We start from the raw sequence: 14,680 nt of genomic DNA, 5'->3' as shown, positions 1-14,680 counted from the left end.
TCTGGTGAGTCTTGCCCACATGCTCAGGATCTAAATGATGGCCATATTTGGAGTTGGGAAGCAATTTTCCTCCTGGTCAGATTGGCAGAGACCCGGGGGCTATTTCACCTTCCTCCGCAGTATGGGTCCAGGTCAGTTGCAGGCTTAAACTAGTGTAAGTGGTGAATTCTCTGTAACTTGAAGTCTTCAAATTATGATTTGAGGACTTCAGTAACTCAGCCTGAGGTTATGGATCTCTTACAGGAGTGAGTGGATGAGGCTCTGTGGCCTGCAATGTACAGGAGGTCAAACTAGATGATCATGATGCGCCCTTCTGTCCTTAAAGTCTTATGACTGACATGCATCCGACTAAGTGGATATTCACCCACAAAAGCTCATGGTCCAATACGTCTGTTAATCTGTAAGGTGCCACAGGACTCTTTGCTGCTTTCCTTTTTGGTGGTCTGCAAAATTGAACTGAACAGTCTGGTTTGGGAACCAGCACCATGGGGCTTCTCCATTCACTTTTGGACTTCCCTCCCGCCATCTCCAGCATAGCTCACTCTTTTTGTACTGTGCCCTTCATTCTCCATAGCAATGATCTAGAGTTCTCCTTGATTAGGCCAGGGTGATCTGTAGGTGATGGTGAATTAACTGCATTCTCCCTGGATCGGGGGAGAGTGCAGTTGCAAAGTCCTTGATCAATTGCAGGAATTGCTACCTCTGTGCAGGCGTGAGGCACTTACCACCGGCACTGTAGTCTATTCTTGGCCGATGGGTCTCTCATGTCTTCTAAGGTTTAAGAAGATTCACGTGATAGAAGGAAGGAAACTAAAATCTATCTGGTTTTATCTTAGAGTCCACCTGTCCTTCCTGCCTAACAGCTTCAAATCGACCCTGTCATTAATTTTGACTTGGCAGCAAAAGGACCTGGTCATCTGTGCAGAAAGTCCATAGGTGAGCCCCTCTCTAATTTTGTTCCTGTGCATATTGGGTCTTCCTTAAATTCTCTCTGGCAAACACTTTTATGTCCCGAATCATTCCCTTAATTGTAAGATGTTGGGTTGTGCTTAAGGCCTATGTCCTGTTCCTCCCAACCCTCCTATGGCAAATCCAAGATTCCCTGCTGTTGGCAACCATAAAGTAACTCAAAGGCAGAGAACCCTAATGATAGGATTGCTAATTTTGGCTGGATGTATTCCTGGAGATTTCATCACATGACATAATCTTTAATTCCTGGAGACTCCAGGCCAATCCTGGAGAGTTGGCAATCCTACCTGTAGAGGCCTGCAGGGCCTCCTTTATGGTAAACTGAAGCTGCAAGAATAGTTGGTCCCAGTGGTTGGGGTCGCTACTAATAAAGCATCTCAACATTCACTTCATAGTCTTGTTAAATAGTTCGCTGGGCCATTTGTCTGTGTGTGGTACACCAAGGTTTTACAGGGACTTGACCTTCAGAATGGAGCATAGGAGGTGAAGTTAATCCCTTGATCTGTTACTATTTTGGGGGGGAAATCCCATGCATGAGAAGAGCTTCAAGAGTTCTGGTGGTACCACTGCATGTGTAACAGAACAAAGGGGAACAGCCTCTGGATATGTGGTTGCGTAGGTGACTATCACTGATATGTACTGAAGCCCCAGTGTGCTCTTTTCTAGGGCACTGACCAGGTCCACTCCAGTTCTTTCAAAGGGTGTCTTGATCAGGGGCACCCTAGAAATCCCGTTGCTGCTGGCTAACTGCTACTCGGTAGGAGGAACTGTATTCTCTCACCACTTGATGCATGCCTGGCGAGTAGAATTAGGCTAATACCCAGGACAGTGTCTTCTCTCTTCACAAGTGTCCATTGCATGGGATGTTGTGCACAAGCTGCAACACTCTCTGGTGGTACTTTCATGGCACCAGCGGCTGGAACCTTCACTATCCCTTTTGATTTGATACAGGCACTCTTTCTTCAGTGCAAAGTGTGGATGCTGCTCACCCCACTGAGTCTCTGTTACTTCCCCATTTTATGGAGGCCAGTTGTTCATATGCACAGCTCAATATAGACTCTTTTCTGTTCTTGCATAAAACTCCAACCCTGTAGGAGAGCTTCCAGGTCCTGACTGCTTATCTCTTCTTTCCCTGTGGGGATTGACAACTATGTTGCTTGGAATGATCCCTCCTTGGGGTCTTTGGCTTCCCCAAGATTTGCCAAGTTCTAGGGAACTGGGTGCAACAATTGACCTGGATCCTGGTTCAATATATGAACCTGTTTGTTAATGACTTGCCAAAAAATGGATAGTCCTAGCCTATAATTAAGGGACAGGGCAATTTTTTGGCAAGAGTTACTGTTCTCACCATAGTATGTGTCCCCACTGTCAGCTGTAGACTTTTGCTGGGATATCTTTACAGATCACCATGTATATACTGTGGGTGGATCATAGTTTTAGGGATGTCATTGTCTCCTACTATAGAGGCCTGGACCACCATCTGACTACAACGAGGTTGAACCCTCTTCCACTGGTCCATCACCAGCACCATCAGTTTTAGTGGGAGTCCTTTTCTATATGCAGGTTTCTGCAGCCCAACCGTGGGCATATTCACATTCCATAAGAGTGTACTCTCTCTCTGTGTCCTGTCTGCCCACAGGAGTAGCAAGTTATCGGGTTGATGTTTCCAGTACCTTTCCTAGATGGGGGTGAACTCGGTTGTGGAATAGTGGCTGGACTCTGAGTTGTGGGTCCTATTTCAGTTGTTTGAGGTGCATGACAGTCCCATTGGTGGTGTCGGTGCCTGACCTTGCTCCCTCCCCCCTAGACTACCCATGATCTAAAGCAGTGGCTTTCAAACCAGGGGTCGTGACCCAGAACTGGGTTGCAGAATGGAAGGGACTGGGTCATGGCAGCCCCAGTCAGCACCGTTGACCGGGCCGTTAGAAGTCCTGTAGGCAGTGCTGCCCAGCTAAGGCAGGCTAGTCCTTACCTGTTCTGACACTGCACTGCGCCCTAAAAGTGTCCAGCAGAAGGTCCAGCTCTTAGGCATGGGGGACATAGGGCTCCACATGCTGCCCCCACCCTGAGCACTGGCTCCGCAACCCATTGGCCAGTTCCCTGCCAATGGGAGCTGGGGCGGGCGGTGCCTGTGGGTGAGAGCTGTGCGAAGCCGCTTGCATACCTCCACCCAGGAGCCGAATTGGCTGCTGCCCGCTTCTGGGGCGCAATGCGGTCCATGGTCCAGGACAGGCAAGAAGCCTGCCTCTGCACCCCCGCTGTGTCGCTGACCGGGAGCCACCCAAGGTAAGCTCATGCTCCAATCCCGTGCCCCAGCCCTGAGCTCCCCTGCAAACGTGAAGCCCCTTGCAGGACCCCAAACCCCTGATCCCCAGCCCCACCCCAGAGCCTGCACCTAGAGCCCTGACTCCCTCCCGCACCCCAACCCCCTCCGTCCCAGCCCAGAGCCCCCTCCCACACCCTGAAGCCCTTATTCCTGGTCCCACATCGCAGCCCTCAGTGCTGCACCCCAACCCTCTGCCTCAGCCCTGAGCCCCTCCCACACACCAAACCCCTCATCCCCAGCTTCGTTGGGTCACGGGCATCAACAATTTTCTACAACTGGGTCACCAGAAAAAAGGTTTGAAAATCATGGATCTGGAGGACATCTTTGGGTTTGGACCTCTCAGAGAGGATGTTACTGGTTTGTGTTCATCCTCCTCGGTCTCTCTCTGTTATGTCCCAGGCCTTATGAAATCTTATATTAGCTGCACTGCATCTGATAATTTCCCAGGGGAGTGCCATAATACCCACTCTCTGCCTTTTATGGATGCTGTCTGCCTGTCTTTATAAGTTCAGTCACAATTGTCTTGGCCAGTTGGGCCCCTGATTTTTCTTCCAAGTGGAGCTACTTCCAGTAGTGTTTCCTCAAGTGCTGTGCTACTATTTGGGGTCTGGCCCTCTTAGGGGAGCTCTCAGATCTAAAACATTGGTAACAGGTTTCTTCTGAAATGTGCAAACAGTCCAAAATGGCAGACTTTACCTCTGTATAGTTTTTAGAACAGGCTAAGTTCAGGTTACTGTAGGGTGCCTCTGCTGGACCCATGCAATATGGGGCCAAAGTTGAGGGCCACCAGGATGCTCGTGTCACCCTCTCAAATGTAATTGAAAGGCCTCAGGATCATTGTCCGGGTCCCATCTTGGTTAGCTTCACGGGTACTGTCAGGGAAAGTGCCCCTCTTTAGAAGCATAACCTGCTTGGGATTCCTAAGGACTTAGGGCCAGCACTACCTGTTGTATCATTTCTTTTTGAAGCTTTTGCTGTTGGGCCCTCAAGAGCTGTTGGGTGGTTTGAACTTGCTGTTGGTGGTCCACTGCTGTAGCAGTAGCTTCTGGAACTGCTGTTGCTGAGTACCTTGCTGTTGCTGTATCTCCGCTAGCCACTTATACCTTATACCTCCAGTTCCATCTTGTTCAGATCTGCTGAGCTCTGTTCCCCTCTATGGCTTTTATTTTATTTATTTATTTAAATCTTTGTATCCGATGTAATTATACCCGCATTCTTTACTGCTTGTAGCAGGTTGGGAGCTTCCCTGAGACCCTACCAGACCACAATTTTGAGTTGTTTATGATTTCCTTACCCCATTTGTAGCACACAGAGTTGTCTGAAAAAAAAATGAACAAAAAGTTCCTTTTCTCTCTCTTTCCCTGTGTGTGTGTGTTGGGGGAATTGGGCCGGGGGGAGACAAAGGTGGTCTGTCTCTTAGGCAGTCATTCTCGTCATGCCTTTGGGTTAGGTTTATCAGCAGGTATAGTGTCTTTAATTAGGATTAGGGTCTGCTGCTCTCCTTTTGGGCCATCCTGCTTCATATCTGGTCTGTGCAGTCTCAGGGACAGCGAGATCTGCAACTATCTTCCTCTTTACTGATCTGTCCCTGTCACCAGCAACCTTCTTCCTGTTTGCCACCTCTTCCTGTGGCAGACTTTTTTGAATTCTCCCCCCCACTCATTGGCAGAGTGAGCCTTACAGGTGCTCCTAATTAGTGCTGGCTGAGCCCAGAAGAGTTTGTTAGCCTCTCCACTACTAGAGTGATGTGTCCCCTCATACTGACCCATCTTCCAACCTTTCTAGGTTGGGCTCACTGGAGTAGGGAATTTCTGTGCCCCATGTGCAGCTTGTGGGGATCCTAGGGAACCTGTTATCTGCCCTGTTTTGGCCCCTCTCCAAGAAAGAGCACTGAATTTTCAGCTTAAGGACCATTGTGTCATGACACATGTGACTTGCTAAACAAGTGGTGTGACCAGTCCAAAGGGCCTGGTACCTAAGTGAGGTGAGAAGCTATCAATCAGTGACCATCTTTTTACTATTTGGAGAAATGTTCTCTGCTCTGCCCACTGCCCTATTGTGCTGTCTCGTATTGCAGGCCCTGTCCCTGACTTGCAACTGCCCTATCTGGAGGGTAGCACTGTGACATCAGAAATAACTTGGTGAATAATCGAACAGTTAAATCCTTGTTTGTTTGCATCCAGCAATTTTTAGTTTAAATGTCTTATGCTAATTGTCCTAACTTTGTATCAAAGCTGCTTTTTAATTTTTGATGACTGCATATCTCTAGTGTTTGGCCCTTAGAAAATGGCTTCTCATTTTCTGTAGCATCAGAACTCCAGCCTGCTTGTTGCGTAGACAAATGGGATATAAAAATCCCCAGCACATAACTCAGGCTGAGAATGTTTCCTCTTCAAAAACAAAAGTTACTAAGAAGTTACAACAGAAAATTTTAACTCTTGGCAGTTTGGAAATTCCCATCTAATCCAGTTCAGAGCAACACAATTTCTTGGTGTTCATTGTCTTTAATACAGATTGTATGAACATATTTTTAACTGAGATTTGAAGATAGATGGAGTTGATGAGGCAAAGATAAATAATTAGTAAACTGCTTCAGATGTAAGGAACTACCTTGGAGAGGGCTCTTGTACCTGTAACAGCACAGTTTTATGAGGAACAGAGAAGAGAGAGGCTGAAAAAGCATAGAAGGTAGTAAGGGAGATAGACTTTAAATATATGGATATGTATCTATTTCATAGAACTGGAAGGGACCTTGAAAGGTTGTCAAGTCCAGCCCCCTGCCTTCACTAGCAGGACCAAGTAATGATTTTGCCCCAGATCCCTAAGTGGCCCCCTCAAGGATTGAACTCACAACCCTATGTTTAGCAGGCTATTGCTCAAACCACTGAGCTATCCCTCCCCCCCATTGAGGTTGACTAGAGTAAACCCTTGGAGATTATTTAAAACAATATAAATTTTTAAATTGGATCCTGCCATGATGGGGAAGCTTATGGAGTTGCCAATACTAGTGGGTGTTTGGGGAAGCTTTGAAGAAGCAGCTGTGGCTGGGTGAGTGATGGATGCTTTGTCAGCTGGGAGCGTATGGTATGTTTTCAGTTTTTAGTGAATGCTAATGATCTCTGATGTTTGTGTTACATCCCTAGGTGGGGAAAGCCCTTTTGATGGGAGGGTCTGTGCCTGTGGCAGATATTAAGGTGTCATGTAGCACAGGGGCATTCAGGTGCCAGGAGGTAGATATTTAATTGCCAGCTCCTGGGCAAAGCTTGTTTGTAGTGTGGGCAGTGCTGAGAGCTTTTGTTTATGAGCTGAGAGAAGGGGATGGCTGCAGCTGCTGTATAAATAGCTCTGACAGGCTGGGATCTAGGGAAGAGAGATTGGGTTGCTATGGAGATTGATCTGAATCAGATTACCTGCGGCTCTTGTTCTCTAGCCTGTGCTTATGTAGTGGCTGTGTGGCTTAGTATGTGCTGTGGAGCATGCTGTGATCAAGAACTCAACTGAAGGGATGGGACAGAGGAAGGAAGCCACTCCCTGGCCAGTATCTGGCAAGATAGTAAAACCAGTCACTTGAGCAACCAAGAGCTTTAATCTTCTGGCCTCAGCCCTGTGAGGCAGGAACAACATCCCTATCTGTGGGGTGCATACCATTTGTTTGCATGTATATGATTCTGTTTCTTGTAGCGTGTGTGGTAGTTATGATGAACCTAGTTGCTTCTGTTCACTAATGGCTTGGTGGCAAGCTAACCCCTAGAGAAAAAGTGACTCATAGATGCCAAAGCCAGAAGGGACCATTATGATGATCTGGTCTGACCTCCTGTATAACACAGTTCATAGAACTTTCCCAGAATAATTCCTGGAGCATAGCTTTTAGAAAAACATCCACTCTTGATTTAAACATTGTCAATGATGAATCTACCATGACCCTTGGTAAATTGTAGCAGTGGTTAATTACCTTCACTGTTAAAAATGTACATGGATTAGAGAACTGACTTCTGAGTCTACAGGGTGTTTGTAAACCAGCTTGGTGATGCTGATGGTTTGAGGGTCAGGGGAGAGAATATCTTCATGTATTAAAGACGCCCTTTTGGAGGATGTTCGTGGCTTGCTTACTGAGTCCTCCTAACTGGGCTGCTCTCCAGAATGATTTCAGTGAGCTGCTCTTGTTACTGATGAACACCATCTCACATTTCGCTCTTTAAATCATTTTAATTTGAGTTCCACTGTTAATCTGCTCCCTCTCCACTGCCTTCTGGTTAGGTGGAAGGTTCTAAGTAGTCAGGATGTGCCTTCTGCCCTGCCAATAAGGAAGTTTTTCTGCTTTAAGGAACACTTGTGCTCAAGGCTTGATGTTGTTAGATTCTTTTTGCTATTGTATGTCTTTCATTGGGTTTTTCTCTTGCTTGGTATTGTGCCTGCTATGGTCCAGGTGCACTACACAAATGTGTTGCCATTATCTATGTCAGGCATGCCTGCAGTGCTTCTAAAATGCATTCTGTCCACATACAGACCTGCACCCAGGTATTGATATCTTTGTTAGGAGTAGATATCCTTTGCCTGCATTGTTGCCCTGAAAGGGTGGAGAGCAGCACCAAGTGAAGCACTTGGTGCAGCAAGTCCTTCCAACTCTGCCTTTAGAGATTTTTTTACATTCTGCAGGCTCCCCAAACTGACTCTAGAGCACCCAAGGTCTATACTGAGTTGTTCTCAGCTCAGCTGCAGAACTGTGACATAAAACAAGAACTATCAGTTCCATGTACTTATTTGTTAATATTGCAGTAGTACCAGATGCCACAAATGGATTTGGGGCCCTATTGTATTGTTCACTGTTTAAATACAAAACTTCTATTAGACTATTAAATGTTAGTACAAATGTTGTATGCAGCCAGAAATGAAAACTCACACGAGAAATGAGTGTGTCGTCTGCTTGTTAGAGATCATTGCAAACAAATGCCACATCAGTCAAACCAATGGGGAAAATAACTACACGAAGTGCTCTGACCCACTTTAAAACTACATCCTCAGATGGGAGTTGCTGGAAAGAGAAAACAGAACTTTGGTGAAATGATACTAAAATTACAAACACACTCACTGGGCAACACTACCTCTCACTGAGTGAATGTTGCATCTCTAATACCTTCTTCCTTCCTCTTTGAATTATTTGGGATTCACTACCACACATATGCACTAGCTAGTCCTGATATACTTGTTCCTGTTGACTGTAGACTGGCAGATACCTGTCTCTGGATGCTCAAGGGGTGAAACATGAGAGACAAGGAACCTTAGTTCTTCTTCGAGTGCTGTCCTTGTGGGTGCTCCACTGTAGGTGACGGTGCGTCCTGGTGCCATTGATCGGCGATTTTCGGTTGCAGTGCCTGGTCGAGACGCATGCACTCAGTTGGTATCTCCCGTCTTGTTGGAATCTTCCTGAGTGCATGCGTCCCGCACCCTCCTCAGTTCCTTTTCAACTGTCCTCGGCTGAAGACGGGACTCGGAGCAGTGCTGATCCTCTTCCCTGGTTTTTGAAGGAAACTATTACAAAGAACATAGAAATAGTTAGTTGGTAACATCCCAGTTGTTTCCCTTCCTTTAGAATAGTTACTTAGTTAAAAAAATAAAGTAAAAAAACTTCCTAAAGTTTGTCTCCCACTAAGACACTCTCCCTTGGCATTACTAGTGCAATAATGCCAGGGGCTTCAAGATTCAAGGAATGTGCTTCCTGTCAGGACTTTATGCCAGTGTCCGATGGACACTCATGCTGTGTGAAATGCCTTGGTGAGACACACGTCCCTGCCAAGTGTGTCCACTGCAGAGCCTCAAAACCAGGGCTCGTCCTGACAGACACCTGTGGCTGAAACTGCTTCTCATGCAGAAATCCCTGCAGCCGCCTCTGGAGACGGGCAATGGCAAACCCTCTCCCTCACGTTCCCCACCAGGTCCGAACCAACCGGGAGCATGGCTTCACCCTCTCTGGAGCAGAGGCAGGAAGCTCTGCAGCTGCCTATGGAGCTGGGCAGTAAACCCGTTCCCTTGCCAGGTCAGAACCATCCGGGAGCCCGGCTTCACGCTCTCACGTGAAGAGGCAGGAAGCCCTAATGTCTCCTCTCAGAAACACTCAAGATCTCCTGCAGGGTCTTTACCGTTGGTGCTGTCAGCGCCGAGAGCAGGCAGCTCTGACTGCCCATGCGCTTTACAAGCAACTCTCACAGGGCTCAAAAGCAGGGACACGACTTCTCGCAGCAGGAAGCTCTCCTCAGCACCAGTTCCTCTGGCACTGACAATGGACCCGGTGCTGACAACACATTCCACCCTGGCACCGAGCCTGCCCGCAACCCCCAAGCAGATTCAGACCCCCTGCGGGGCTCTCACAAACAGCTCTGGGCTCCTGCAAAAGTGAAACTAAAATCAGCCTTCATGCTCTGCAGCATACCAGCCTAGGGAGCAGCAACAATTCCTGCACCAGCAGGATATCTCTGTGGCCCCTAAGCCTGACTCTTGGATCCTGGACAGGGAGCATTCACTGTTTGAACAGCAGCTCTCCTCATGTGACCTGGATACTTTCACTGATAGTGAGAACAGCACACAGCAGCAGGTAGAGTTCTCCCTGCCTGAGTTTTCACTCCCCACCGGAGCCAGACATACCCCAAGACATGGGGCATCATAAGAACCAGCCTCAGTTTCCCTACTTTGTCCCTCAGTGGCCAGGACCCATCTTTTTCCTACCCAGTGCCCTGGCTTCAGTGGTACCCTTGGTCGGCTCCTGCCACTGGTCCTCCTTGCACCCCTTCTGCCGGACCGCAAGCTCGTCCTATACCTATATATATCCCTAGCTCTATCAACATCTAGAGCTCCTGAACCTCCTCTTGAAGACATGGGCTATGAACCCTTCCCTGTTTACTGGCTCCTGCCTTGCCATCAGCCGCAGAAGTCGCCCTTATGACTCCATCTCCACAAAACGTGGACGACTTTATGCAATTCCAGGAACCTTTTAAGAGAATGGCACTCAGCCAGGACATCCCTTTTGGAGGAAGTTCAGGAGACATAACATAGGCTTCTCAAAATCCTCCAACCCTCTGCACCTTCAAAGATAGCACTACGCATGGAGAAAGCTTTCCTAGAACCAGATGGTACTCTCTCGCAGACCCCTGCCTCCATTCCACCAACATGCAGGAAAGCTCAACATAAATACTGCATGCCCGTGAGGGACATCGATTTCTTATTTTCCCACCCACAACCCAATTCTATTGTGGTGGAGGCAGCGACGCACAGAAGAAAGCAGCCACACTACCGGTTCACTCTGCAGGAGAAGGACCTCAAACGTCTTGACCTCCTGGACTGCAAGGTTTAGGGTCTTCTACTTTTGCAATTTAGAATTGCAAATTTATTCCACCCTCCTTGCAAGCTCTGACTATGACAACTACAACAAGCTCTTTGATTTGCCTCCCAAATACCGGAGGACAGGAGAGCAGACTTCTAGTTAGTCCTCGTCGCAAGTCAGTTGGTGTCTAGGATGGCACTACAAGCATCCATGGACATGACTGATCCAGCAGCCCGCACCACTGCAGTGGTGATGCGCTGGTCTTCTTGGCTCTTGGCATCCGATGTCCCCAAAGATTTGCAGTCCAAAGTGGAGAGCCTCCCCTTTGACAAAGATAACCTCTTTTCCAAAAAAAAAACCACCAAAAAAACCCAAGTGAAATCTTTCACACTATGAAAGACTCTAGAGCCACTTTGCGCACATTGGGCATATACCCGTCCCTCCCTAGGAAACAATAGTATCAACCTTACCAAAGGCCTAGCGCACAACAATATCACCAACCCTAGTCCAGACCATATGACACTGGGAAAAACCACAACAGACCTTCTAGACGCAGGCAAAACCAAGCACAACCAACTACTTCCCACCATCGGGTAACAAACAATTTTGAAGTGCTGGTCGGGGGTCTACGCAACCACCGCTTGACTCCGCCACCTATTTGCCCATTTGGCCACCACCTCCAGACTTTCCACCATGTCTGGCAACAGATCCCGCAGGACCGCTGGGTCCTGGAAATAGCTCAGTCAGTTTACTCCATCCCTTTCCTATTTTCCCAGTCCACCCTTTCCTTTTCCCCGTCCTTCTTAGGGACCCCTCTCGTGAGCACCTTTTCTGCGTGGAGGTGGCTCATCTTCACCACCTAGATGCAGTCAAACGTGCTGACGCAACATCGGGGAAAAGGATTCTACTCCCAAAAGAAAGGTAGGGGATGGAGACTATATTGGACCTACGCCAGCTGAACAAGTTTGTACATGTACAAAAATTCAAAATGGTTGCGTTGGGCGCAATAATACCCGCACTGCACAAGGGGTCTGGTTCACAGCCCTCACCCTACAAATGCCTATTTCCATATATACATTCATCCAACCCATCAGACATAGTTTCTGCATAACACTGACTCCGCCAGTCAGTCAAATTTATTTGGGCATAAGCTTTCGTGGGCTAAAACCCACTTCATCGAATGCATGCAGTGGAAAATACAATAGGAAGACACACACACACACACACACACACACACACACACACACACAGAGGTGGTATGGCAACACCCATTTTTTCATCTGTGTGTGTGTATATATATCTATATATATATCTTCCTACTGTATTTTCCACTCCATGCATCCGATGAAGTAGGTTTTAGCCCATGAAAGCTTATGTCCAGATAAATTTGTTAGTCTTTAAGGTGCCACAAGTATTCCTTGTTCTTTTTGACAATCTCAATACAGAGAAAGACGTGTCTTCTGTACTGAGATTTGTTAGATGGCTATATATCCCTCTAGACATAAATTCACCAAATCCTATGTATTGGACTTCCAGTCTTGTAGATGATGCCACTGTTGACTGAAGTTTTCTCCATGTCTTGGTACAAAGGAGAAGAAGATAGAGAATATATAATATACTTCTTTTTAGATGTCCATGTTTAAAGGATGATCCTTTTTCTCACCCTGGAGTAACAATTCTTTGAAAATCTATTTATAACAGATTTGTGGACCTAAGCACAATGAGGAATAGAAATATTTTCATATGCTTAACAGAAATTTTTTTCTTTCAATGATAAGATTAACAGATCTGGACCACCCTAGAGATAAATGGAACATTCAGAGTAGAAATGGTAATTGCCATCTGAAGACCTGAGTTTGTTTCATTAAGATGAATTTCCCATGCTCTGCCATAGCATAAATTGTTCTAAGTATATTTTGAGGGAAAAGCACAACAATCTGTAATTTAGGAAAGTGGAATTGAATTATCCTGGCTCTGGAAGTTGTCTCAGCTGGAGGACTTAAGCACTGGGGCATTCCCTTGTTGCCAGTGACTAACAGGTCTGGTTCTGCTCCTGAACTGCAAACAGGCTGAAGTATCCATTGTAATGGATCTGTGGCCCTTATTTACTAGAATAATTTTTTTTAGATAAACGCAGATAAATTTTCCTATTGTATATTATAAACCAAAATAAATGCATACCATTCTTCCTGACTCAAACAGTCAGGGAGGGGCATGTGTGCAGATGTTGGACAGGGATAAACCATTGGGACTTTTAGGAGAACCCAGTGTAATATTCTAAGTGGGATATCTCAGAATAAGAGAAAAATCCTTCTTGATTCCCTCCCCCACCTCACATACCCACTTTGTGTGAATGAGTATATTTTTTGTTGTAATTATATGCATAGATAGACTCTTATTTTTCAGAAGAACCTAAAACTCCAGAATATGGTGCAGATCTTTCTGCCAGGAGCTATGCTAGACTCTAGGTGAGTGTCTACACTGGAATAAAAGACCTGTGGCATGGCTGCGGCTGGCCTGTATCAGTTGACTCTGACTCGCAGGACTTGGGCTGTGGAGCTAAAAATTGATTTGTAGATGTTTGGGCTTGTGCTGGAACCTGAGCTCTGGCACACTGCAACGGGGGAAGGTTTTGGAGAGTGTCTTATGTCCAGTATCCAAAGACCGTACTCAGAAAAAGTATGCTAGTATTAAGCATGTGGGACAAAGCAACCTTCAAGGAGAGCAGTCCCTCAGTGTCAGTCTTGCTGCTCTCTTGGAGCTAAGAACTCCTCCCAGTTCAGGTCCAAGAGGCCTGGAAAGAAGAAAAAAGGAGAAGATTCAGATCAGGATCTGGTGGCTTCCCCAAGTCTCAGTGTCTTTAGGTCAGAACAAGTCAGCCAGATCTACGGCTTGGAGGAAGAACAGCAAAACCTCTCCAATAGGCTTCATTCTGTCTCCAAGGAGAAGCACCAAGCTTCCATTTTAACAGAGAACTTAGTAGTTAAGCATTCTCCTTATCCTCATTCACAGAGAAGAAAGACCTCTCAGACTTCAGCCTTGAAGAGAAGGCGAGAGACACCCAGGGAAAGCTTTCCCCTCCAGACAGCATTTAGGAGTCTGGGGATAAAGCTGTTGTCTTCCTAGATGTGAATAGCAGTACTCTGTACATCTCTGAAGAAGCGGCGAATTGTAAGAAATGGGAGACAGCCAAAAAAGAGAGTGCTTTTCTCCAGTTTACTAAGGAGAACCCTGCATCCCTTCCGTCTGGTTATGGTGTATTGTGACCATTGAGAGCGTGAACAATCAACCAAATACAGACGAGTCTCATCTTGCGCACATCTAACATGCGTGAATTCAGCTTTGCACAGTTGGCAAAAACAAAAGAAAAAAGAAAAATAACTATTTTAATACTGTACCTGTAGTGCGAGCGATTCCGCCCACCATTACACTCAATGTAATTTTGACTATACGTGATTTTCGCTTTATGTGCTAACAGCGGAACGTAACCCAAGTGTAAGATGACTCGCCTGTATAGAGACTCTGAGGCAGTCACACAATTCTACACAGTGCTTAAATCTAAATCTGCCTATGTCACATTTCCCAAGGTTGATATTCTCTGCCATCATGGCACTATTAAACTTAGTTTATTTTTTTATGTATCTATATTTTTCAATTTTCATAATGCTGCAGATTGTTTAGGTTTGAGTTGACAACTCAAATAAGACAGTTCGCACCTTTCAGAGCAATGGTTTCAGGCTGTCTTCAAACTCAGCATTATATTATTTACACTTTTTTTTTGAGGTTTTCATCGAAACCATGAGGTCTAGGAATATATTTTATATATGAAAGCTCAGATTTTTGGAGCACAGTTCTACAACACTAGGTGAATTCTACGGCAATAGAATCCCAGCTGCTCTGGGATTGGTGACAAATAGCACTGATAATTTATAAATAACAAGGCGTACCAGACAGATTTTTCTTCGACTGAATGATAAAATTAGTGGAGGAAGAGGCTTGAAGTGTGTGTGTGGGGGGGGGTAGATAAATAAGAGTAATGGGACAGAATAAAGCAAAAGAGAATATAGTTT

General features: G+C 46.2%; 1 protein-coding gene across 33 annotated transcripts in view; it reads left to right on the top strand.

Moving 5' to 3' along the window:
• The window catches only part of MADD (MAP kinase activating death domain), a 132,969-nt gene that overhangs the window by 8,829 nt on the left and 109,460 nt on the right, over positions 1-14,680 (top strand). The window contains exon 2 of one of the 33 annotated variants that reach the window (XM_030559838.1): positions 837-936. The exons of 31 other annotated variants lie outside the window; for them this stretch is intronic. The gene's annotated coding sequence lies outside the window, so the exon portion shown is untranslated. Of the gene's footprint in view, positions 1-836; positions 937-6,321; positions 6,344-14,680 lie in introns of those variants that run through there. One more of the 33 variants, XM_030559840.1, reaches the window with a different exon arrangement.

The sequence above is a fragment of the Gopherus evgoodei genome, chromosome 4, assembly GCF_007399415.2.
Source record: "Gopherus evgoodei ecotype Sinaloan lineage chromosome 4, rGopEvg1_v1.p, whole genome shotgun sequence".
NCBI classification, from domain to species: domain Eukaryota; kingdom Metazoa; phylum Chordata; order Testudines; family Testudinidae; genus Gopherus; species Gopherus evgoodei.
This window is presented reverse-complemented; position numbering and strand designations above follow the sequence as displayed.